This window comes from Anser brachyrhynchus, assembly GCF_964034855.1.
Source record: "Anser brachyrhynchus genome assembly, chromosome: 1".
NCBI classification, from domain to species: domain Eukaryota; kingdom Metazoa; phylum Chordata; class Aves; order Anseriformes; family Anatidae; genus Anser; species Anser brachyrhynchus.
The window spans coordinates 153,528,470-153,554,727 of NC_137694.1; the positions used below are offsets into that span (position 1 = coordinate 153,528,470).

Sequence of the window (26,258 nt, forward strand, 5' to 3'; positions counted from 1 at the left end):
CTAAATGAGTTGTTTGTCTCATCCCAAGATCTGTGGTATAAGGGCTGCAACAATGCAAAAATCACACTTGCCTAACTGAACTCTGTATCTATAAGTCTGGGAATATCCTCTAGTCAGTGAAGACAAAGAAGCACCACCACAGTTAATCATGCACTCTGTCTCACACTGAGGGTGGGTTGTTATAGGATGGGTTGTCCACTGAAATTGTCTGTCTCTATCAAGTCAATTTAGATGGGCTGACTTACAACAAATGCGTCATTTTTGACTATCAGATTAAAAAAAAAAAAAAAGATGAAATTAAATGTATCTTTTTGTCAATTCTTTTTTCTGCATAAAGTCTCTGAGCATCCAGTATGTTTCCTCTAACCAGGAAGAGAGGTCTTTATAAATGAATGAATGAATAAATAAATAAATAACCTAGACACGAAAATATCTTTATTGTGATTTTAATCTCCTGTGAACATGCAACTAATTTTTCAACTGACCAAAAGACAGGTAGAAAAACTAGCTCTGTCACATAGTGTGCTGCCTTAGTCAGAAGAGAATGCAATTTGAATAGAATTAAGAAGTAAATTGATTTGCAACTTATGCTAAATGAGTTTGTTGCTTCAGACTAATCAGGTTAAGATGTTCAAGGAACACTATTATAAACTTTGCTAATCGGTATTATTTTGTCAGCCTCAGAAGGGACAAATGAACTTATTTTTTGTGGTCCAATCAATTAACTTTTTGCACACTTGATGTAGACATAAAACAATGATCATTGTTCCCTGTCTCTGAAAGCACAGACCTTCACTAGTCAGTATTTGACAGGAATGCTCCTGCTCTCTCCAGATTACCCATATCACTTGCTTACATCCAGAATTACAACTAGAGCAAAAGTACCACAACCAAATTGCAGCTAAGCAAGTCTGACTAGATTTTCCGATGAAGGACTGATGAGCAGTACAAGCAAAACTGCTTCTGTTTGCTAAGAAATATCTATTCTTTTCCAGAAGCACCAATATTTCAGTTAAGCTGAATGTTAAATTAACTCAAAATATCAAATGAAAAGCTGTTAGTTGTCACGACATTTGCCAACCTTCAAACTGAAAAGGTAGGTGAAGCATAATGAAAAGCCCTGAAGGAGTTTGTATATGTTTTCATGAATAGCTATGTGTTGTGGAACAATATTGCTATCTCAGTTTAGTTTCCATTAAGTTTAGCCATCTACAAGTAATTTTCCATTGTCAACCTTCATCCTTCTCTGAAAACATGAGTCAGTAGTGTCAGTAGGAAAAGACAGATGTCTGCGGAGAGCAAGCCATCACACCCCTCAGGCACCTGGTTTAAAACAGGAGGATTCTGGAAGCAGACAAAGACATTATACAGAGTCAGCTGTGAAATTCGGTTGCCTGAACAAAGGCATCCAGTGTTATGTGAGTTGCCCTGGATTGTCCTGCCTGGATTTCAGCTGCCAGTCCAGAAACTCACAGGCCTTCTGTAGGTCCTGCATCCTGCCAGCACCTATCACGTCCCTACATAACTTAAAGTGGCACCAGACACCTGATAAGGCAGCTGAATCCTCCTTGTGACTTCTGTGCAAGCCAACATTATTTGCAGAGTTTCCCCTGACTTATATGAACCCTCCACGGTCCAAAGAGAGTCAGCACTTCACATGAGATAATTGCAAGCCCGTAAGAAGGCCCTTGCTGTCCCATGAAGCACCTCTCACAAGGCACAGAAATTCATTTAATTGGTAGGTCAAATATTTCAGAAATCAGAGAAATAAACAAATAAAAACAAAGACAAGAAAAGGCACACACACAAAACTGTTACTTTGAGTTGCCTCTTGGAACTGACCAATGGCATGCCTCCTTAGTAAATTTCTCCCAGCCCTGCATCTTTGGACACACTTGCACAGGACTTTGAAAGGGTTATGAATAAAATTCAGTGAGGACACTTGAAACTGTCTATGTAAGCAAAGAATATATAAAAATGTATTAGTAATATCTCTACTTGCTCATAAAAGACTTAATCTAAAATGAATCAATACAAAACTTTATTACCAATGATACTCAGAAGATCATAAATCCACCTCCTCCCTCAAATAATTGGATTGATTTAAGAACAGGTAAAAAAAAAATAATAAGCTAAAAGTAAGTTAAAAATAATAAGTTAAAATTAAGGTCTTCGTCTTTTGGATGTCAATTATATGGGGATTTAGCTATGTGGACTGGACTTTTGCCTTTGTAAAAACCACTCAGATGAGAGATCTATTGCAATCACAGGAAACACCTTAAAACTCCAAAGAGAGGGAAAAGAAATCTCAACACTTAAGAAAACTCATCGACCACAGCAGGGAGTTGGTCAGTTGCTTTAAGTGTTGTATCTATCCCCCAGTTACTATATATCTTCGATATTGTTGTGGAAAGGAACAATTTCTGTTCTAGTCAATCAGAACCTAGGTTTTCCTTAGAGCACACACAGCTAGTACACACTTTCTTATTCACTGCAATTGTTCCTGACCATGAGAAATATTTACTATCACATACTTAGTGTTTCCATCTTACACAAATTTAACTCACCTCATATTTTACAGTGGTAATTTAATTGCTTCAGATTTACTGATTAGATATGCTGATCAGATATCATTAAGGTAATCTGATGCATTCTTTTAAATATGACTGCAGACCTTCTGTCTCCTTCTTCTACAATGAGTTTATGTATTACTCATTTGGGGGATTTCATCACAGTTTTTAAAAGCCACTTTCCCCCATCTGAATTCCAAATAGATGTAAGGAGGTCATATTCAGATGGTAACGCCCTGTTTAAATAATTTGATGGTATAATTAATTCCCCACAAGTGGAATTAACTACAAGGGATTAATGAAAATGTCAGGGTTACAGGTTGTGCTGGTGATGTGTTTCTAATGTCAGTAGTAAATCTGCTTGCTGTAGGTAGAACACAAATTCTTTCCACGTAGTCTCTTTCTTTAAAAACATACTCTGAACTCATAAAATAACCCACAGCTGATATGGACCAATTTTCCATAAAAGTGCACTCACCAAGGAAACAGAGCAAAACACACACTTTATGGAGGTGAAAGCATATTTCAGGTTTCAGAACGTCCAGTGACCAATTTAAAAATGGACAAAATTCACACACAAAAAGTGGGCTTACAAAATAGGTGAAGAAAAAATAATTCATGGACCATAAATTCATGTCTGGAAATTTAATATGATGCTTGAAGTACAAATCTCAGCTTAGGAAGTCCTTAAATGACTGTTTGCTGGAAGCTGTGGAGATATGTGCCCATGTTTCTTACAACTTTTCTTCCAGCATCTGCTTCTATCATTGCTGAGTTAACTGGAGCTCTGCAGTTGCTGTGTCTGTTTTGCAATCACTTTCAGTAAGCATTAAATCTAAGGATAAGTACAATGTGTTTACAGATATTTTGCCTGTTGAAAGGGAAGAAAAAATCACTGAGTCTGGAAATAACTGCTGAGTAGAGGTACAGAACAGCATCTACTGAAATGAACATTGTATTGGTAGGAGTGACAGGAGAAAATTCAAAGAAAATTATTTGTTGAAAACATATCTGTCTGTCCACAGAAGGACTAGTCATCACCTTGATGGTCTTCTTTCCATTCTGTACCACCTCACACATTACGTTGTATTTTTTCAGAATTTTTCCACAGAACCCATTTGGTAGACAAATTAAAACTACTCATGGTTATAAAACATAAGACAACTGGACCAACTGGACCATTTACAACACCAAAATCATTTATGGTATTTAAAGCATCACTGGAATATGGTCAAAATTACTATTAGAGCTCATTGACTCAGAGATAGCAAAAACTCCCTGCGGTCTCTGCAGACACCTATCCAGAAACACACTGTGCAGTTGCATGAGGTGGGTGGTGAGGAATCAGGTAAGTCTGAGCAAGGAAGCTGGGGTCAAGCAGTGGTGAGCAGAGAGTAGCATTTTACAAGCGGCGCTGTCCCTCTCACATACACAAAACTAAGTTCTCTTTCCCCACAGACAGAATGGTCATATTTCAGGCTGCCACGTGGAAACAGCCCCTGACACATGCTCCTCATCAGTCCTACCCCAACACCCCTCGAGAGTGCCTGGTCACGACAGCTGAAGCTGTGCCAGGAAGGGTGCAAGCAAGTAAACAGCACAGGCAGTCACGCAACAATCCTCAAGCCTGTGCCCCGACCTTGACTTATTTACTAGTATAGGTGTAACATTATGTGCCCAAACCCATTTTTTCTTTAAACACTGAAAAACATCTAGCTTTAGAAGGACCACATAATTCTAGGTAAAGACCATGTGTTTTCTGATATTGTTTCCTTGTAGATCTGTGGCAGCTCTGACTCATGCTGTTAGAGATGAATTAAGCTTTAATGAAGTAAATACTTTAGTTCAAACAATTTCTGCCTCTGTGGAACCCAGCCTCCATTTATATAAAAAAGAGAACATTCATCACAGAAGAATATTGTATCTTTGATGTAATGTTTGTTTTTTAAACAGTTTGATCTTGGTACCATTTGTACTGCTCTTCAAATGTTACATATTTTTATTGTTAAATAGGTTAATGGGTATGAGAGGGAATAAAAGTAATCCTTGGAATTAAGTTTTCAAAGGTGGATTTCTGCTTTCTACTATTTTATGAAGGCTAATTTTATTGCATAAGTCATTCGGGCTTAACTGCAGAGGACTACAGGGCCAGGTTCAGAGGTGATGTGCTGCCTTCAGGCATTCTTTCAAAAATCTGTAACTCAAACATATGAGGTGATATGTAGTCATGTCACTGCATTGTCTACATGATGAGAAAAGACATCTTGACAGAGAGGAAGAGGGGAAAGATTAGTGCTGTGAGGCTACACAAATCAATAAATATCTTTGCAAATGTGATTGTACTTAATGCAAAACTATTCAGCAAAGGTGCCTAAACTCCAGAAACACCCTCCTCTTTTATTGAATTATCCATGAGACATTTTGAGAAATACGTGAATGCAGACACTAAAAGTGCCTCCTTTATAACACCATTCATGTTGGAAACAAGTTTACCTCAAAGTCCAGTCAGACCCTAGAAATAATGTGTTCCCACACCTGCTTCTCCTCGGGAGTTCAATCAAATGGTATTTTCTGAGCAAACCTAGTCAAGTCCTAGAGAAACAGGTGGATTCTGGGTTGATTTGTTTGTTTGGTTTATTCTTAAATATACAGCCCTTGTTGATGATCTATTCTGTGTTCCCTTGCCCTCACTCTTTCAGTGCACATTAGCCAATTGACCATACTGACAACAAGCACCCAACGCAGCTTCATCCTAGAGCAACGTATATCAGCAACAGCCTGACACTCCTACCCCTTACATGCTCTATTTTGTCAGTGGAAGTTGCCTACCACACATTTAGCATATGCTGCTAAACAAAAAGGTGGCCAGCAAGCAAGGCTGAGCATTGGGTTACAATTCATCCGTGCTGCTGTCTGCTTCTGTGATACCCCTCAGCCATGGCAGAGGACAGTCCCCAGCAGCATGGGCAAGAATCAGGCCCTGGTCGTCTATTAGCAGTATATATATAGCAGAGGAGTCTTCCTTCTGACTGTATATTGTAAATTCTTCATCAGACCAAGATGTACATGAGCAAGTGCTCATCCCATCACCGTAAGCATTTGCGCTAGTTTCTGTGAAGGATAAACCCTGCATCCAGAAAGGCACAATTGTACACACCATCCCTTTGTCAGCATTTGGTAAGTAACATCACATACTGTGCAACCTGTAACAACAGATTACGAGTCTAGATGTGGCCGGGGAAATGTGGGCTTCTCACAGGAGAGCTCCTCTGTCCCGCCACATACAGGTTGGCTAGATCACTGACAGAGAGCTCTCAGAAAAAAGGTTTTATTTATTCCAGGAATACACATGTCAGTGCGTGAGAAGATACATGCACAGAGGACACTGTAAGGAAAGAGAAGAAATGAGACAGAAATAACAGAAGGATGGGTAAAAGCTGGGCAACTACTTTAACTATTGACTGGAGCAAGGACATGAACAGATAGAAATAGAAGTGGATATAACACAAAGAAAAACAGAAATGTAATTGTAAAATGCCAAGAAAAGCTCTAAAATAACTGAGAAGAGGGATCAGATTTAGTAGGAATGGTTTCTGGAGAAAAAGCGTTTGTAATACCCTTTCTTATTGACATCAAGAATTGTAGAGGAATTAATACTTTTTCAGTCTGCCTCTAAGTGACTTTTATTTCTGAAAATGCACCCTTTAAAGTAGAGATCAAAACAGTTGACTAAGTAACAGCTCCAAGATTTCCCATCAGAACTTGGAGTTTAATGTTCCTTCAGTCTTTAACTGCATACTGAAAATAGGGTGTGCCATACACTTTTACCAGAGAGTCCCATGTTTACAACTCCAAAGATAAAAATGGCTTTCCTTATCAGATTAATTTCAGGAGATAAGAAACAGCAGTTCAACTAAAAGATATGCACTTTGGATGAGCAAGTGAGCAATGAACAACTGCTAAACAGTAAAAAAAAAAAAAAAAATTATTTTCTCTTTCATCCTGTACCCCACAAAATATGCAAGATTTGTTTAATTTTATTCTTTTAAACAAGCATTTCAATCATATTTGCTCTGTTATTTTCAAGTAGAACTTATTTTAACTGGCTGCAGTAGAAGCTCTGTCTGCTCAAATTGGCGTAATTGTGATAGGTTAATTTGAATCAGAAAAGGTGAGATATACATTAAATACTTGCATCTAGAGCACTGTTATACTGTGTTACTGAATTTGTGTCACAGACTGAGCTTCCCACTTTTCTTGTCAAAAAGGCTGAAAAGTATTGTTCTCCACTGTCATTGTTTCATTAAGTAGTGCTGTAATGCAATTGCAGCAAACGTAATTAATGTATTCTTCGAGCAAAGTTTAGAAAGCAAGCTAAGCAAATATAAAATATTTTAATAATGTCTTACTGTGTTCTCACTAAGTTGTAGCCTGCACAAATTGATTCTTTTTCATCCCTGACACTGATATTGAACCCACAGAAGTAGATCTTACTTTTGCATGGGAAAGGCTCTGTGTAGATGATGGTAGTATGTGAATTCAGATTTTAGACTAATTTTAGATCTTAACACAGCTAATTGATCATACTGAATATGGCCTCAATGACAGTGAGTACTCCATCACTTGAAGTGTTGTCATAAATGTTAAATTTCTTTTTAGAACAGGAATTTTTGGCTGCTGAAGTTGTGGAGTGAATGCCATATTCCATCCCATACTATCAAAATAAATGATCTCAGTAGTCATAAAAAAAAAAAAAAAAAAAAAAAAACACAAAGGTCATGTCAGACCCTTTGCTTATTTTTCCAAGTGATAAAAACTTACCATCTTACTTGTTCTTCCTTCCTCCCTACTAGACTAAATTATTTTATCTTGCCTTTATTTTTCTCTCTATGCCCTGAAGCTATGCTTCTGAAATCATGTGAAATATTTACAAAGAAATGTGAAAATATTGGCATTTAACCTGACATATGACAGGAGCAGGAGAGCTGAGCTCCAGAATTTCATTTTGCGTAATCAGCCCTAGAGATCGCAGACTTTCACTGCACAGCAGCACATGCCAGCACAACATGTTGAAATAAAAAGAACAGAAGACCAGAAATATTAACTACTGAAAAATGTGTGAAAAAGTTATTGCTTCTTTGTATATCTTGTTCTTGAAAACTGACATCAGAGATATGAAGGTGGAGTTTAAGACCAGAACTTAATTGGTTTAATTTTTAGCTCTGAACAACATAGCTACAGGGTACACTGATGGCTCATTGTCAGACTGTATGTTCTTCTATTAAAAGATCTTTATTTACCTGCCTCAATAAACACTCCAACACAGAGACCAAGGGGAAACAAGTATTCAGAGTGTTACTAGCCTCCTGGATATGCCTTTGGCCTTGTCCTCTTGGTTGTTTTGGACAAAAACACCCTTGAGCCCAGCTTTTGCAGATACCATGAGAAGTCACTCCACTTGGCCACACAGCCAGTGGGCTGCCCATCCTGTACAACGGGGAGTCTTGATGGGTGGCCACATCCCTGGCACCAAGAAATCTCCTCTCCTTGTGGGAGATACCTCCAGACACCACTTCCTTGGGCTCTGCTAGAAACAGGGCCACAGCAAGGGGGCATTTTTCAGACCCTTGCACACAGCACTTCACAGCTCACGCTGCTAATATTTCTTTTCTCTGAAATGCAGGTGGCAGGCCATATCTGTCTACTTAAACACTTCTATTTCAAACCTGAAAACCAGATTTCCAGTTTATACGCAATGCGTGTGCAAGGAAGCCCCCCAGCAGTGTTGCCCCATGGGATCTGTCCCCTCCTGCCCCTCCGTGAGTCCACAGCAGCTGAGGCTTCTCCTACTCAGCTAACAGGTGGGAGCTGCCCTCCTTGAAGTGTTGAAAGCCTGGATTTGCAGCCCCAGTATCAAAACTATGATAAAGTCAGGTAGTGTTTGGGTAAGGAATTCCTCCCCGGCTCTCCCTCCTTTGCTCTACATCATCCCAGTGTGCAACCACCTAGTCTTCTCATTGTTCTCCTCTCTGTTCTCAGAGAACCGTTAAAGCCACCTTAACATGCCACAGCACTTCAAAGCAGAAAGAAATGCTCGATATTAAAGACTGAACTCATTCTTGGACAACTTTGAAAAGAAAGAGAACATTTGTAGAAACTTTACTGCATTTTTCCCAAACATTACGTTTACTGTATTCCCTCCCCTCCTTCAGTCCTTCTTTTGTGTGGCATTTCCACTGCTGTAAATGTTCTTTTATTCCCTCCCACAATAACACCTGTTTCACACAGTCCTGTGTTTTGGCTGTCAGTCTCTTATAGCAGAAAGCAGTCTAGAATCACACTTCTCAGAGCTGTGGCTTCTGTAAATGCTTCTAATTAAAGGCATCTCCAGCCTATATTTTTATATGTATTTTCACAATAATAAAAATAAAAATAAAAATAAAAATAAAAATAAAAATAAAAATAAAAATAAAAATAAAAATAAAAATAAAAATAAAAATAAAAATAAAAATAAAAATAAAAATAAAAATAAAAATAAAAATAAAAATAATAAAAATAAAAATAAATAATAATAGTAAAGCCTAATTATAATGCAGATAGTTGTACTAAACTGCAGAGGAGTTTCAGACACTACTTTTTTGAAGACAGATTTGTACATAGTGATTCCCTAAAAACTTTCTTGTTTATTTGGATTAAGAGGGGAACTCATAAAAAGGTCTCTGTAAAGGAAAAAATGTTGTTGACTAAAGGTATTGTGATATAACTACAGCTCAGAAAATAAATAGAATGCAGAATCAGTTAGTTTCAAGTAATATATCTGTTTGTATTTTTCAATTTTCTAACTTTTATCTGCAGTTGCATTTTCAATTTTATTGATGTGTTCCAATACTCTGACACATGCAAGAAAAAAATCATCATTATTACACTTGTGAAAGAGGTACAGTCTGATTACTTAGACTGAGTTTTACCTTTCCTAACTTTAATGGTCTATAGTTGATCTACTTTCCTTAGACTCTTTCCGTAGACACTTGAAATCAAGGGAAAGAAATAACAACTTTAAAAACATATTTTATCTGGTCTACTATAAGCACCTCTAAGCTGAAAATAATGGGATCCTTATCTCTCCCTGCTAACCACAGGAGAGAGTCTACACTATCTGGGTCAGGTGTAGCAGTTCACACAGTAGACATCTTCATTTTATCAGTTATCAGGTTTTCAAATTCTACTTTGATCAAGAAGTGCAATATTTTCTATGCCTTCTTGGCAATGCATCTTCAAGCAATTTAATAACTGTTGTAGAGATTATTTCTTCTGAATTTTTTTTCATTTATAATAGCTAAAACAATATTGTAGAACAGAAGCTCCTTAGTTCATGGTATTGATCACAATTACCTCTTTGTTACCTCATGTTCACATTTTCAGGGCTAAAGGTTTGGAGACAGAAAGATTATTTCTTTCCCATCCCCAGGTAAGATTGGAAGGAGCTTCTGGACATTTTGTGTCAACCTGCAGCCGTGTTCTGGGGACATTTGCTAAGTACCTCTGGAAGTGTGATTAACTGAATTTCCTCTATTACAGGGACTTACAGCACTTGTATTATTATCATCTCTTCTGCTCACTCCCTGTAATGTATTTTATGTCTAATAAAGCGTGGTGGGTTTATATTCTGTAAGAGATTCACAAAGCACCTATTTTTAGAATGCAAAACAGGTGTTAATCAGAAGATAGTCACTTCCAGGCCTATACTCTTACAACTTGTCAGCCAACAAAAACATTATTTGTTTTCAGGGAAGAAAACATAAGAGGATAAGAGGATATAGAGGTGAATTAGTAAAAGAGTATTTTCAAGTGTTTTTATATTATTATTTTTTTAGATAATGTTTTGAACTGTAAGTCATTATAAACCTTTTAGATAAAAAAGGGAATTAAATTTTACCACAAATTCTACCTAGCATATTTAAGAAGCAGAGATAACCCTCAAAGCTTTAGGCCCATGGCAAGTTGCACAAGTCATGTATAAACAAGGCCTAAAGTAATACGAGAGGCTTGGAGAAGGCAGAAATACGAAGGGTCACTTCCATGTATTCTAAGTCACGTCTCCTTGCTGGCTGACCTTATTGCACATTCTTTTCCCAGCCATCCATGTGGAAATTGTGCTATTGTAGGAATCAGCACCACAATACAGATATACATGCATCCTCTGCGCTGAGCCTGTCACACTACCACCAAGAAGATGAGTGACATACTCATTCCCTTCTCCTCACACCAACAAATCCATCTTTACCCTCTTGTGCTCTCAGGTCCATATTTGTCCTCTTTTACTTCTTTCCCTCTGCAGCTCCATCCTCACTTCACTTGAATGGAGTCTCTTGCAGACATTTTATTGCATAAACTACATTTCATGCTAGATCAGTAGATGGCATAAGACTATGTATGTGATGACATAAGCACCTCAGGGAAGTCATTTTGTGTTCTTTCTATCTAATCTGTCTAAGCCTTTATAGTGCTGTCATTACCATGAGTTCTGAGCATTTAATTATCATAGGCAATAATCTACAAAGATTGCAACACAAAATTTCTATCTAATCCCATTGTCATTGATTCTGAATTTGCTGACTCAAATGATAGCAGTCTATCTGGGAGTGTCTTTAAATACACATGATCTGAGATCTGAAGAAGTTCAGTTTACCATGTCCTGTACAGTAACAGCATTTTGATGTTAAAACAAATTCCTTTCTTTTCTAAATTCTTCTTTCTTCACTGCGGTAGCAACCATTGGCAATTTAACATGGGATACCCTTACTCTAATTTAGTATCATTCAGGCATGGATTTACCAGAAGAAGCAGGGCCTGAACCTCCTCAATGCTTTAACAGTACCACATGTATGCTCTGGCATATGACAGCCAAAGTCTTCAGTAGCACACTGGCTGTCTGCTCCACTTCCCCTTATAATTGCATTCAACTCAGATCCTCTCTGAAAGCAGGGGAAAGCTTCTTCTTTTAGAGCAGAGTACAAACCCTGCAAAAGAGCACAGGGGGGTAAATCATCAGGCTTTGAGGAAAGCTCCTTGTAGGGTGGCACTGCGAGCAAGCAAAAATAGAGAGCTAGCACTTAACACTCACACTCTGAGCTAAGGCAAAAAGAATGTGAACAGGTCCATTTCAATCCAATTATATTTTATGTTCACAGACCTATCCTTTAGAGATTTTGTTTTTGTCTTTTATACTAATTGGCCAAAATAACATAAATCAAATCCGATCAAAAACATTCAGTGTGCACTAAATGAAGGAAAGTTGAGAGGGGAAGGTCAGTCATTTAAAGGTGTGATATGGTCAGTGTGAGCCAAGTTGCTAAAGGGTTAGTTCTTTAAAGGGCCAAGTTAAATAAGATACAACTGGTGCTAAGTTAGCTTCCAAGAGCTCCCAAGTGCAGGCTTATGAATGCCTGGAGGGACAGGTTCGCTTCAATTGTGCCATATTTAACTTGGCAATTTAAAAGGCAAAACTCCTTTTTAACTTGGCTCTTGATATATATATTGCACCTTTATATGGCTTAACATCTTTACTAAGGAGGTTTTTTTCTTCATATTAATTAGGTAGTGCCATATGTGTGTACATACTATTCGGATATATAGACACAGACACACACTTAAAATGGATGCATATGTTAGATGTCACTGAAAATTTGCATGGGCTAGGTAAAAGTCACCTACTTCAGACATGTAACCTATGCTCAGATTTTTAGTACTGAAGTAATTAGTTTTCTTAAAGAAAGATCCTCATGTCCCAGTTATTCCAGGGAGAGCGATGTGCAATGAATTCTAGAAAGAGATCCTGTACAGTTAGTGGGAAAAAAAAAAAGAATAAATAAATAAATAAATATATGAGTCACTATCATGGTTTTGATTTGTGACTTCTGTTATCTGGTAATTCTTTTGAGTTTTGTCCACTTAAGTACCAAATGGATCAGCAAATAAAAAGACTAGAGGTTTCCAGTGATACTCCATTTCCCGATATCTCCCTTAAAGGTAGATGGGAGTGTGCTAAGGTTTAGATAAGGTCACACTGGGGGGGCTAAAATGGTCATTATGCAACAGTTCCCCATCATAGGAACAACAAAAACAAAAAAATGATTAAGGGATAAAAAAGGTAGTGGGACTAAATCCTTCTTTGTAAATCCATCTCTAGCATTGGCATGACTGAGAATAGAAGCTATCTTTTTCTTAGCTTATTTCTTAATCTTTGCTGTGATTTACAATGAACCTCCTCTACTAATTGCTATTTTGGTAACCCAGGTGTTCTTCTCTAGGGTAGCAATAAGAAAATAATTGAACCTCAGTTGATGTATATTGAGATTTTCTAGGATGCCAGTCTCAAATTTTAAACTGTGCATCCTTAATCATGAGAGCTGAAATTAAAGCACTTCAACCATCTGATTTCTAAAGAAGCACTCTTCTCTCCTAACAGCCATCCTTTTCAGATAATACAAAGAAAAATAAATAAATAATTTTGTTGTCGTTGTTGTTCTGCATTGATCTAACTGAAGGAGATACAGGAAAACAGAAATGGATGAAAGGACTGAAAAGATATGTGCTTTCTAGGAGAAAAAAAAAAAATGTTTGGGTACCCCCAGCCTGGAAACTGTTCATTACCAAGATGGTCTGTTCCTTTTTTATATATCAGATTAGAAATCTAAATTTCACTTCCTCAACTTCTCCTAATAAAAAACTTTGTAGTTAGAAGTTAGATAACAGATTAATGACTCTATTGCAGACCTCTCTTGCTGTAAAAGGAGCTACTTTCAAATGAGCTGCCTCACTCCTTGCTTACCTTTTAATCAGTTTTATTTAACCATTACATTGTTCAAAGTAAGTTATGAAAACATCATCTCAAAATGATGTTTTTTTCCCCACTATACAGCATCAGCAGCATGTTTTAGGGCTGGGGCAGCATTCTTCTGCCTGCTTGAAAAACACCTCATATTTGGGCAATACCACAACCAACAAATAATAGACTGGGCAGCATATGCTTCCAGTCCTGCTGAAGACATCACAAGAAAGTAAGCAAGTAAATCTAGTAAGACAAAGTGCAGGATTTCATTACCTTTCATCATGTTTTATCGTGTTGCCCATATCATCGCCTATAATCCTTACTATCAGTACAATGCTCAATTACAGGAAGCTTGAGATATCAATTATTTGTTTAGGTGGGCAAATAAGGGCATCGTAGCTCTCAATCTAATGCACAACTCTTCAAATAGAAATGTATATTTCAAAGAAGAGCACATGATATATCTAGTTGATTTATGTGCAGGCACCACTGTCCCTGTGCCGTTACATCTTGGCAAAAAAAAAGGATGATGTTACAATGTGGTTTGCCTGGATATTTAATGCAAAGTAGATATTAAGAAAATGCTTTGAGGAACAGTTTAGGAGCTGGCTTCAATTTACTGCTTAGTCAAATGTTTCCTTGGACAACCTGGCAAGTCATGTAGGACTACACCCACAAACAAGGACTATCTCAGGAAGATGAGTATGTCAAGGTCACTCACTACCTGGGCTCCATGTGTGACGCATAAGGAGAGAAAGGCAGTAGAAAGAGGGATTCCCAGCAACAACCTTCTAAAGTGGAGAAGGAAGTGGTAGATTAACATTGTAAAACAATGCGGAAAGGAATATACCTGAAATTAATGGTATGTGGAAATAAGATTCCCAGACACAAATACCAGCCCACATTTAGTCTTCAAAGTTATTTATTATTCTATTAATTTACTTCTCTGTACTTTTAAGACATAGTTCAAGGAGAAAACGATGGTAATACTGTTGCCATTCATCTTTTTGCACAATGGCTGAAATTATCATTTCCTTCAGAATTACCTTCAATTCTCCATGAAGTCAGTAGAGGAAGACAAGTCTCTGAAGAAAAAGGAGATTAATAATAAGCACTCCAAAAAGTCTTAGTGCTTTTAATTTCTGCAACTCAAAACTGTAATGGTGACTCATAATGCTTCTTCATCTCTTTCTGAGTTTTGACATGCAACAGTATATCACTGCTGAGAATCTCTAAATTATGTGTTGTAATTACAAGTCACTTCCATACTAATTCTCTTTCTGACTTTGGATACAGAATCTTACAATTTAGGATATGTTAGGACACTACTTGAGTCAGGGTAGAGAGCCAATAGCATAGATTTCCTCGTAAATCACTGGAAAAATCTTTCTATATTGTATTAACTTGAAATGGAAGAAATTTTACTATGCACTTTGCATTTTTTGAAATCCCACTCTGCAGGAAAAACAAATTTAATTGATGAAAATAATTAGGTACAGTAAGCATTATTTATACTGTTCAAGATCTCTTAATCAATGAGCTACATTCATTAAGAAGCTCCAACAAAGTCAGTAAACCACATCTTGGAACATAGGTAGAAAGTACAAAAATGGCAAATCCAAAAAGCAGAAAAACCTGTGGGGTTTCTTAGGCTCATGAGTCCAACACTGATTGTTTCAAATTATCTAAATATTTGTTTTCAGACTAAATTATATTTTAACATGATTTATAAAAACAGATAAACAAGAACTTTAGGATGCTCCTCTGATCTATTTAATTGTGTAACAGAGATAAAATAGAGATAACTTTTCCTTTTTGGTGCTCACTTTTCAAGAATGGTCATCCAGGAAATATAGATGTATAACTGGCCTTAGGCAAAATATTTTCCGTAATAACAATTAATCATTTTTTTTTCTTATAGTGATTGCACTATAGGACTACCACAACCTAAGGAACTGTTCAGAACTGGTGTCTCATAGCATCCCTATATATCTCCAAGGTATGAAAGACATGTCAAAGCAGAGAACAGTTCCCTTGCATAAGTCAAATTCACATATTGAAGATACTTCATATCAAGTGGCAAGAGTCATGAAGCGTGCAGAGAACCCTCTGTTGTCAATATTTTGGAAGAGGCATTGAAAAGCAAACATTGTTTCGTTTAACTATGAACGAAATTTTCATGCAACTACACTGTACACCCAAAGCAACTGAAAACTAGGCCCAATGTCCTTGGTCATTTGAATTCTAATACTCCTGTAATAGGCTCAGATTTAAAAGAGAATAGGTATATGGAACAAAGTGCACAAGAGCTACAGCTTTGTTTCAGCAAGTCAGGTGTGGGCTCTCTCATTAATCCCTAGATCCCTGCCATCCGGCATTTGTGGGAAACATGCAGCTTGGAGCACTGCCACAATCCTGCAGTGACAGTGAGAGACTGCTGATGCCAGGCCATGAAGGAGTGCTAGAAATAACACCTGCTCTCCTTCAAATGGAGATAACTCAGTGAGAAAACTGTGACAGCCACTACTGATATGGGACACAGCTCTGATGGATAAGAGCATTCAGAGGGCTGCTGTTCTAGCAGCCCTGAGAACACTTGATAACTTCCATCGCACCGTATGGCAGGAGATCAAAGGCAAGCATCTTCTGGAAATCCCTCTCTGTCAACAATGCACTTGGATGGTTTCAGTTTTCTGTGAAGAAATTAAAAATAAAGCAGAACCTAAACGTCTGTTCCCATTGCTTGGCAAGGTCTTCATGGGAGATTCCCACAGATCCTGAATAGATGTTTACTATACACCATTCTGCCTTCCTGACAGAAAGACACAGAGTCAGCACTGGTGTGTTTCATTTTACTGTAAAAATTCTTTCTTTAAAAGTATCTTACAATAAAATGCTCACAAAAGGAAATTAAAGAGAAAAAAAAAAAAACTGTAAGCAGATCTTTGGGTGAACTAATTACACAATCAGATATACCTAAACATATAGGTAAATATATGCCTTATATATACCTAAACATAAGGCCTTACACAGCTTCCAGATGGAAAGCAGTCACTGCTTTCATGAAGCTTTGCAGCCTTCATTCACTCTATTTTCAGTCATGCAGGACCAAGTCAGCATATCATAAGTAGCTATATATTTTAGTACAGCTACTTTTCCTAAAGTGTTGCACAGAAAGTAAACTTTGCTTTCCGTGTGTCTTCAAGGTATGCAGGAGATAAGGCAGTACTTTTATGGAACATTGTTTCAGTTTCTGAAAGAAATAATATTTTGCAAAGATTCTTAGTTGAGTAATATTATATAAGTAATAGCTTATAGTACTTTTTGAATTTCCTAAGTAATTACAGGCAATGTCTTAAAGCAAACTTAGAATATATTCTTAATATTAGCGATACAAATTTTCCTTTTTCTTTTTCCACCTTGTAGGGAATGAATATCTAATCTGATAACCTCTAAGGTTAAGGACATCAGAAAGCATGTTAAACATTAAGCAGCTGATGGCATTTGAAAACCATCATCACTAGTAAGAGCTGTAAAAGGATTTCATAAAACTACAATTTAAAGGAAAATAAAGCTTGAGCCAGGTGAAAAATAGAAGGATCCTGACATTATTGCAAATAAAAACAAAGTCTGATAACATAAGAAAAATGTATTTAACATTAAGGAACTACATTTCCACACTAATTTCAAACCTGGTCATTCACTGTCATGGAGATAGTAGAGCTATTTTCACCTGTAAATTCGTGTGTGCTTATGAAACATATATATTCCATTTGATGCTATGATATCACGACCTTACTGGGTTGAAACACAGATACTTGCATTATTTCAGACACATTGACCTGTTGAATCATATAAAGATGATTATGATAGTGTTGATAACCCCACAGAGCCCATCTGATACCCAAGGTATCGCTCAAGCAGTTAAAAATGCCAGAAGGGTTGGGTCAGCCTTGAGGCATATGAACATGACTCATTGTGCACCACACAACATGGAAACTCACATCACTTCTACAAGGCTGATGCAGATGTATCTACGGAAACTGCAAAACACAATGTTGGCCGTCAATATAACTTTGTAAATATAATGCTTGGAATTTATTACCCAATAAACTCTGAACAAAAGGTTAATACTTGAAGGACAACTTTGTAGAAATAATACTTGCATCTGATACAGAAGTTAAAACTTATATTTACAGAAGTTTAGTCTTGTTGACATTACATGATTATATGAAGTAATGAATGTTTCCAGCACAGCTTGTAACATAAAAATAATCGCCTTTATAAAATACTGCCACGTCTGGCACAAACTCCCACTACCTGTTTTGTTTTGTTGCAGTTAGTTCATTGTACTGATGGCCATTACTCACAGTTTACGTCTTTTATGTTAAAGCTACGAATTAAGGCAGGCAGGCTGTAGAGATACAGTTGTGATAATTGCTCGCTATCTAAGGAACTCTCTCTGCTGAGAGAATCCCAGGCATCCTCAGATGGGTTTCACTGTATCCTATAGCAAATCAGCTGCATAGTTATGTTTTGTCCTGGTGTTTCTCCTCGGTGCATTTAATTCTATAAGGACTAAACAACTTGTTATACATCAAGGTGGTGCATGCAACACAAGAGATTCAGTATCTGGACATTATGTAGAAAATCTAGATAGAAGATTCAGGGAAAAAAAAAAGAGAAAGAAAGACAGAAAGACAGAAAAAGACAGAAAGACAGAGAAAGAGAAAGAAAGAAATAGAAAGAAAGAAAGAAAGAAAGAAAGAAAGAAAGAAAGAAAGAAAGAAAGAAAGAAAGAAAAAGAAAGAAAGAAAGAAAGAAAGAAAGAAAGAAAGAAAGAAAGAAAGAAAGAAAGAAAGAAAGAAAGAAAGAAAGAAAAAGAAAGAAAAAGAAAGAAAAAGAAAGAAAAAGAAAGAAAGAAAGAAAGAAAGAAAGAAAGAAAGAAAGAAAGAAAGAAAGAAAGAAAGAAAGAAAGAAAGAAAGAAAGAAAGAAAGAAAGAAAGAAAGAAAGAGAAAGAAAGAAAGAAAGAAAGAAAGAAAGAAAGAAAGAAAAAAGGGGAGGGAGGGAGGGACGGAGGGAAGGAGGGAGAACAGTTTCTCAGCAACAGCAGCAAAATGAATGCTATGGAGGTTGTGATCCCAATCATTGTTCAGTGGGGCAGAGATCTCAGTGACAGGTGAAAAGGAAAAGCCTGAGGTCCTCATACCCTTTTTCACCTCAATTTTTACTTATAAGCTTGTCCTCATGACTCACAGTTCCCCAAGTCTCCTAACAGAGTCTGTTGCAGCGGAAAGGCAGAGAAAGAAAGAGTCAGGGATCATTTATACCACTTGGACATACACAAGTCAATGGGAGCAGATGGGATGCATCCAGCTGACAGCTCTCTAATGCTTTCAAGAGGCTGTGGCAATCAAGCCATCCAGTTCCCAATGAGTGCAAAAAGGCACATGCTTTTATTCAAGAAAGGCAAGAAAGAGGATCCAGAAACTATAGGCCAGTCAGCCTCACCTCAGCCCCTGCAAAGCTGATGGACCAATTCCTTTCAGAAGCCATAGGCATGTGAAGGATAAGGTGACTGCAAAGAGCCAATGCAAATTTACTAAGGGCAAATTATGCCTGATCACCTTGCTTGTTTCCTGTGATGAGTGACTGAGGTTATGGATAAGGGTGGCGGGAGATGCTGCATATCTTGACTTTAGCAAGGCCTTTGGCACAGGCTTCATAGTGGTGATACAGTCTATATCATCTAATTGTTAAGATATAAACTGGGTAAGTGAATGATAAAGCGGGTGGGAAATTGGCTGTAATGCTGCGCTCAGAGAGTTTTGATCAGTCATGCAAAGTCCAGCTGGCAGCCAGTTAAAAGTGACATCCCTTGGGGACAAAATCTGTTTAATGCCTTCAAAAATCTGTTTATCAACCAGGACGGCAGTGTACTCTGCAAGGTTGCACAACACCAAATTGGGAAAAGCAGTTAATATGTTGCTGTTCAGAGGGACCTGGACAAGGTGGAGAAATGGACTGTCAGAAACCTTATGTAATTCAGTAAAAGCAGATGCAAAGTCCTGAATCTCAAATGGGATAACTCCATGTAACACAGGCAAAGGGAAGCAGTCCCCTGAAATGCTTTTGCGGAAATCTTGTTCTCCTGCTGACAATTGAGGGCTTTTGGCACATAACATAATGGAACTCTTTCCCTGAGCCTCAATTCTCTTTTGTTAACTTTCAGGAAAACGTTCACAGTTAGGATATGTCACAGTCTGGCAGCCTTTGGGTTACTCAGGACTCTGTGCTTCTATTGTGACACCTGGGTGAGATTCAGGAAATTTCACTCTCCATCTTACGTGTTGTCTTTGAGATGTTTTTTAGTAGGCTGCCTTCTGCTGCAGTACTGGTGTGAGATTTCCAATGGAAGGAATTGCCCCACTTGTGATTATCTGGGTGACTGAAGGTCTTATGCAAATAGTTGTATTCGAAATACATACCTACTGCACAGCTTTGATTTATCCCCTGCAATGAGGCTGACCAACAGAAACTGTGCAAGAGACAGCTGAAAGTGCTGTCAGGGAAGGGAAGTAGTGACAAAAGACATTGCCATAGTGTCATCATATTATTTTGTGTTAACCCATTATTTTATTTTAAATTAATATTTTTTTGGATGCAGTTCACTACAAATTCTTATTTTTATAAAATTTGTGTATGTGTGCAATGGGATTAACATATCCACATCTGAGCCCCAAAATCCCCTAAATTTTTGTATGTTTGGTTCTGTATTGGATAGATCAGATGTGAAGACTTTATCAGCTAACACCTACCCTGTCCTGTATTTCTTATGGTGACGTGCAGTCAGGCTTTTCTTTGCCTGTGAGTTCTGTGAGTCACTATTAGTTCCTCAGTCTCCTTGAATTGCCAGTCTCTAAAACAGACGTATATTGACATTCAAGGTATTTTATACCTAGTTAACTCAATAGCACAGCAAATGTCAGGACTCTGTGTGGAACTCCCTGTGAATGCTGGCTGTCTCATACAAATACAGGGGATTTTGTCTCATCATTCCTCCCCTGTCAGAAACATAGGTCTTGTTCTCCTTTGTGCTCAGTCAAATCCCAAGATCATCTACAACTGTGTTCAATCGATACTGCTGCAACATTACTAGTGCAAACCCTGTAGAACGGGAGGCTGAAGGCTTATATGACTCCCAAATGACTGTTTAAGTGTGGAGCTGGAGACATCTTAAGGAACACATTCCAAGAAATGGGACCTCTGTCAGGTTCAGAACAGTCATTCAAAGCTGAGGCTGCTTAAATAACAAGTCTTTTTTTGCATTATATACATCCAATTCAACTTTTTTCTTTATTTGAAGAGACACTTGGTATATATTATAGTCTATACAATATATGGAAAAATAATATAAGTTATAGTAGGTCAATGTCCAAGGACCTCTCAACAGAAACACCAAGGGCTCTGAGCTTTTTCAAAATCACCTGCAACTGATTGCATACAAGACAAATATCTTTTGGTCTTAATCTCCCAAAAAAGCATTTGTTAGATAGAAAAAAGGACATTTTCATCTCAAACGCATCCTTACAACATCACTATACTTAATAAGCTTGCACATATGCAATTAACAGAAGAACTTGGTCCATTGCCTTCTGCCAATTTTAATGACGATCCTTGACCTGTAACAATCCTAATAAAACTAGCACACAAATTATGTAAAGATATTCCCGAGAACAAAACAGTAAAACATTGTTAGACATACTTTATTGTATGTTATAAAATGAGTGAGAAAGAATTTACTAAACTACTGCAGCTCATCATAATCTTATCTGCTTAGAGAGACAGCTGGCAATGCTTTCCCTTACCAACAGCAATGAAAAGCAGCAAGGAGTACAAAGATAAATTCTTCCTCGGATGCTTTGCTTTATAAATCTATATTAAGCTCAAAATTTTGAAACCTGGATATCTGAAGTCAAGGATCCACATCAATATGTAAACACCCTTGAAAAAGCAACCTGTTTTTCAATTAATGTTGAACACCCACTGGATTCTCTGAGCAAAATTTAGGCACTTACCACTGATTTTGTTGCAAGGTGCCTATGTTAAACATATCTGAAAATCAGACCACTTATAACGAAATGTATAAACTGTTGGTTTGAGATAACATATCATTTACAGGAAATAATTCACAGTTTTATAGTATCATTTCCATCACATTGCTAAAAGTCTGTAGAGCATGGATGGTGATGTTAGAAGCCTCCCACTGTTAAGGACATTCCCCTATTTTTTGTCCTCATAATTTGTCCTATAACTACTTCACAAAGCTAACCCTTTTTTTTTTGTTTGCTTTGTTTTGTTTTTCCCCTGGACCTAATTCCAAGATATTTCTTGTATGGAAGATATCATCATCCTTTTGCTATGATACCTGTTGTGTTTGGGGATTTACTTACATTTTTAATGGAAATTAAATATCTCAACATCTGAGACAGAAATGCAAAAATGAACACAACAATCCATAAATAAATAAATAAATAAATAATATCCTGGTAAAGAACTCCAAAAGTTTTGTTTTCAGCACTGAAAAATTATGATTTTCTTACATGTCCCTTTCTTTTTCTCTACCAAATTCCTCCTGACTGTACATTTCCCACACAAAGCTGTGCTAGTGCTTTCTGGATCTTGTATTCCCAGCAGCCAGGAGGACAGCTTGTTACCTTTACCAAAAGCATTCTTATTGAACTCAAGAAAAATATAAATAAAAAATAGACAATGTCATTCCTGGTCAAGCTCAGCTGTTTCCACTTCTTTTTTTTGCAATGGTGTCCCTTTACATAGCTAAAACATAAAACCCTAAAGTATAGGAAAATACTTTCTCTTAGGGGAAGTGCCAGCATATTTATTTTCAGAGCTCACATTTTCTCTCCCTCTAAAAGAAGCCTGGGCAGCATTCTTGTCAAAGCATTTTCCTGTTCTGGTTTTCTGATCCACCCTTTTTTTTTTTTTTTTTTTTTTTTTTTTTTTTTTTGCAACTTCTACAGGGCTAATTGTCTCTGTCTCAGAAAGCTTTCAAGGTGTCAGTACTGAAGTTTTTATCTTTCTGCCCATAAGCCTTAGAACTTGTGATCCTAATAAATCATCCTGAAATGTGCTACAGTACTCTCACAATGTTGTATACAGTTTTTTTGAAACTTCCAGGACAATTTTTAAGACAAGTGCATTGTACTGAATTGTTTAATAACCAGTTTGAATTTTACACTATACCCTTGAAATAATGAGCCTAAATGATATTTTTAAATATTCTCCTGAATGAGTTACCAACCTATTACAAAAACACGAGGGACTTCCTATGAAGCACAGAGCAATGTAGAGTCAGCAAACACATATTCTTCAATGCATTGGAAAACATCCATTTCTATACGATGCTGCAGGTAAATCTTCTTTAATTCAGGAAGATCTGCAACAGTCCTGAACCAAGAACAAACAGAATTCTCAAAGTATTTCATTCTCCATTTTATCTACTGTTATTTTATTTATTAAAACAATTAGCAGTTGCAGCTTGTATCATTTATTTACAGCAAGAGTGAAATATTTTTGCTTTTTTCTTTAGGTGAAAATAGGAGGTATGCTTTGAGTTTCTGACCAGTTTCCACAGAATCCCCTGCTATTTTTACCCATGTGGTCCAAAAAATGTTGTTAAGCTTGGAAATATTTGAGACTTTTCTGCTGGTCATTCATTTAGAATAACTCTCCTAAGCTTTTACACAATTAGATCATTTTTCATTTCCAGCTTAAGACATTCAAAATCATTCCTAGGAATTAATATTAAATGTGTCTTACTTTCTTCAAATCCCTTTTTCATATCACTTGAATTTTACTATTAACAGTTATTTTTAAAATATTGGGTCCACTGCAAGAGGACTCATGCACATATTTCTAATTTAATGAAGTAGAATTTTTTGAAGTCTACAAGTCTCGGAGACAGTATTCAGCAGTTTGCACAATAAGAATTTTGAGGGCTTATACTCTTTTTCTTCTCTAGATCTTCTTCACTTCTCTTGTCACCTATTAATAGTTTAAAAACTAACCCATGATGAAAACTACAAAAGTGAAAACAAGAACCAAAACAGTTGATGTTGATCAAAACAGTTTTAGTTGATCACTAAAATTATTCAAATCTAATTGCACTGTTCTTCTGTTGCTAAAAATATTTACCATTCAACTCCTGGCACTAAGTGGCACACAGTGATGAAAATCACTAGTAACTTTTAAAAATATGCTGATCACATAAATAAATAGATATTTCCATACATAATGCAAGATGGATGTTCAAACAGCAACAATTAGAAACATTAATTTATTTAGGTAACAGATCTGAAATTTCTGGCTGTAAGTCTAAAAAAAATTTTAAAAAATATTATTAAATTAAGACAGGGAGAGGAAGGAGGAATAACATAGGGAAAAAAAGAAAAAAAAAAAGAAAAAAAAACACTCAAGCAGTTGATAGAGTGAAACCTTTTATCTGAAAGAAAGACCATAATTATCCTCCTGCAAGGACAGGGACAGGGTTGTGCAGAGCCTGTGCTCAGGCTGATATGTCTGTGCCTTCTGGGGACTCTGTGGCCTCTTGGGTCACATTTGGAGGTGTCAAATCCCACCAGGCCTTTGTGTGGGACCTCTGCACTACAGCATTGCCCAGCAATGTGGGACAGGACAGGAGAAGCCTAGGGGAACTTGGCGTGAGGAGCTAGCTCCAGCAGTAGATGGCGATGGGCCAGGGACGCATACACCATTCTGCAGCTTGCTGTCACAAATGGGCACATCAGACATTTCTGAAAGAATCTTTAAATTGCACATAGCACCCTTTATGGTTCTTAACTGTGAGGAAAGTAAGCATCATTTTTTCATGGAGCACTGATTAGACTATATGTAAGCTGGTTTGGAAAGAAGCAAATGCATCAATCAACACAGATTCCCACTTTGTGCCAAAAGGACAAAAATTCATGTCTATGAATTAGCACAGTCTTAGCCTACTAAAATCCAGTATTGTAGTTCGTTTTGATTCCTGGTCTTGCATAATCTTTCCATTATCTCTAGATAATACAAGAGTGTTCTGGCACTCATGCCTTGAAATTTGCTTACGTCATATCTGGTGTGATCAAAAGATGTTTGCATATGACTCAGTGCAACACACTGGCTTTCCCATAAAACTTCTTCCTCCACGCTCTTCTCCAGAACTGAATGCACAGATCCTCCTTAAATAAGAAAGAGGACTACAGCCATTTAAATAATTAATTCTAGTACATAAAAAGAGGTTATAGTAGTAAATAGGTGTTAACTTTATAATACTTTTGCGAAAGTACATTCGATTTCAAATAAAGTACACAAAGGCTGAAGACTAACATTTAATGTTCTATTAGTACATCCAAACCTGGTTTTCCTAAACACACTGATGCATAATGGAGAGATAAAGGTATTGCCACATTGAAGCTCTCCCAGTTTCACTTCAGAGCCCAAGGAGCCCAGGAGTAATACCATGTGACAGTTGTATTCCTGTATGCAACCTCAAAACACTGAAAAAAAAAATGCTTTATATCACCCTCTACAGGAGACTGTCTGTGTCTAAACTGAGTCCATAGGACTGATAGGACACTCTGCCTCCTTGCTTAGGCTGCGTACCTCAAGTTATAGTACCCTAAATTAGAAAGTGTAAACCTATCCTTGAGTTTCAAGAGAGAAGGGTTTCACAGTGCCCACTCAGAAATTACACAGAGAAAGTAAAGCATAAATTTGAAACTTCATTTCACAAAATTATTCAATACTTCCTCTTATTACTTGTTCCTCTCATGGATGCATCCAAAAAGAAATAAATTTTGGAGCAAATTTCTGCTGTTCACTTTAAGGGTACGTCGTCAAGCTAATCATTACACGAGTTCCAGCAATACTGCCTACACTGTACAATTCTAATTTCGTCAACTGTTAACTCTATAAAATCTAAAAGGGATAAAGTTCAAGATAATCATTGATAAATGAGTACTACATCGTGAAATAAAAGAGTCCAGTAGCTACTGTTCATTGGAATCTAGAGAATTTAGGGGTCAGAACTGCCCAAAGTTTACATTCTCAGATACATTATAAGCATTGCCTTTGAGCCAAATAAAACTCTCAAGGACTGTATCAGTTTGTACCACTCTCAGTTGTGAGTAGTTAAAGAGCATACGAGAATCTTAATTGAGCCTCCCTGCACCTCAGGTAGTTATGAGTACCACACCCCAGTGCCCTCCTCACAAAGTGCTTTAAATGAACTGTGTAAAACGAAGAGTCCATCCTTATTTGTTGTCACCGCATGCCTCTCATTCCCATGGGATCTGGAGCTCGATATATCAGCCACAGGGATGGGAACTAACATTTTGTTACGTGGATTTTCTTTGACCCCTGCGACACCTGGGTCAGAGCAAGAAAGGAGGAGACAGGCTGTGGATTCCAGGATAATTGTGGTGCAGGGTGCTCCTCTGGTTGCAGGCATATTGGTACACTTCAAGAGGAACTAATGAGCAGGCTGCAATATTGCAGTATTACCAAATGAGTAAGAAGGGAAGAAGGTCAGTGTTGTATAAGGCTTACATGAGATGATCTGGCGCCTCTAGGGAAATCGTCCTCCTACCTATTGACCACAGTCTTTAACTGAGAAGTTGCTATGTCAGAAGTAAGCTTCAAAGCATCTTCAAAATGAGAACGCAGACTTCGTATTAGATTTGGGATTTTACAGAGCGCTATACACTACAGAGCATCTGATTTGTTCTGATTTGCTGATGAGTCAGGACTCCAGGTTTTTATTAAGATGGGGTGAGCAACA

At 37.3% G+C, this 26,258-nt stretch overlaps 2 long non-coding RNA genes across 2 annotated transcripts in view; both read right to left on the reverse strand.

Moving 5' to 3' along the window:
- LOC308188112 overlaps window positions 1–26,258 on the reverse strand; it is a 43,120-nt gene that overhangs the window by 5,246 nt on the left and 11,616 nt on the right. The gene's annotated exons all lie outside the window — the stretch shown is intronic.
- LOC308187464 lies at window positions 24,377–25,516 on the reverse strand. The gene is made up of 3 exons (XR_013944709.1): window positions 25,082–25,516; window positions 24,834–24,966; window positions 24,377–24,657 (listed from the first exon to the last, which is right to left on the reverse strand). It is a non-coding gene; the product is annotated as an uncharacterized lncRNA (long non-coding RNA).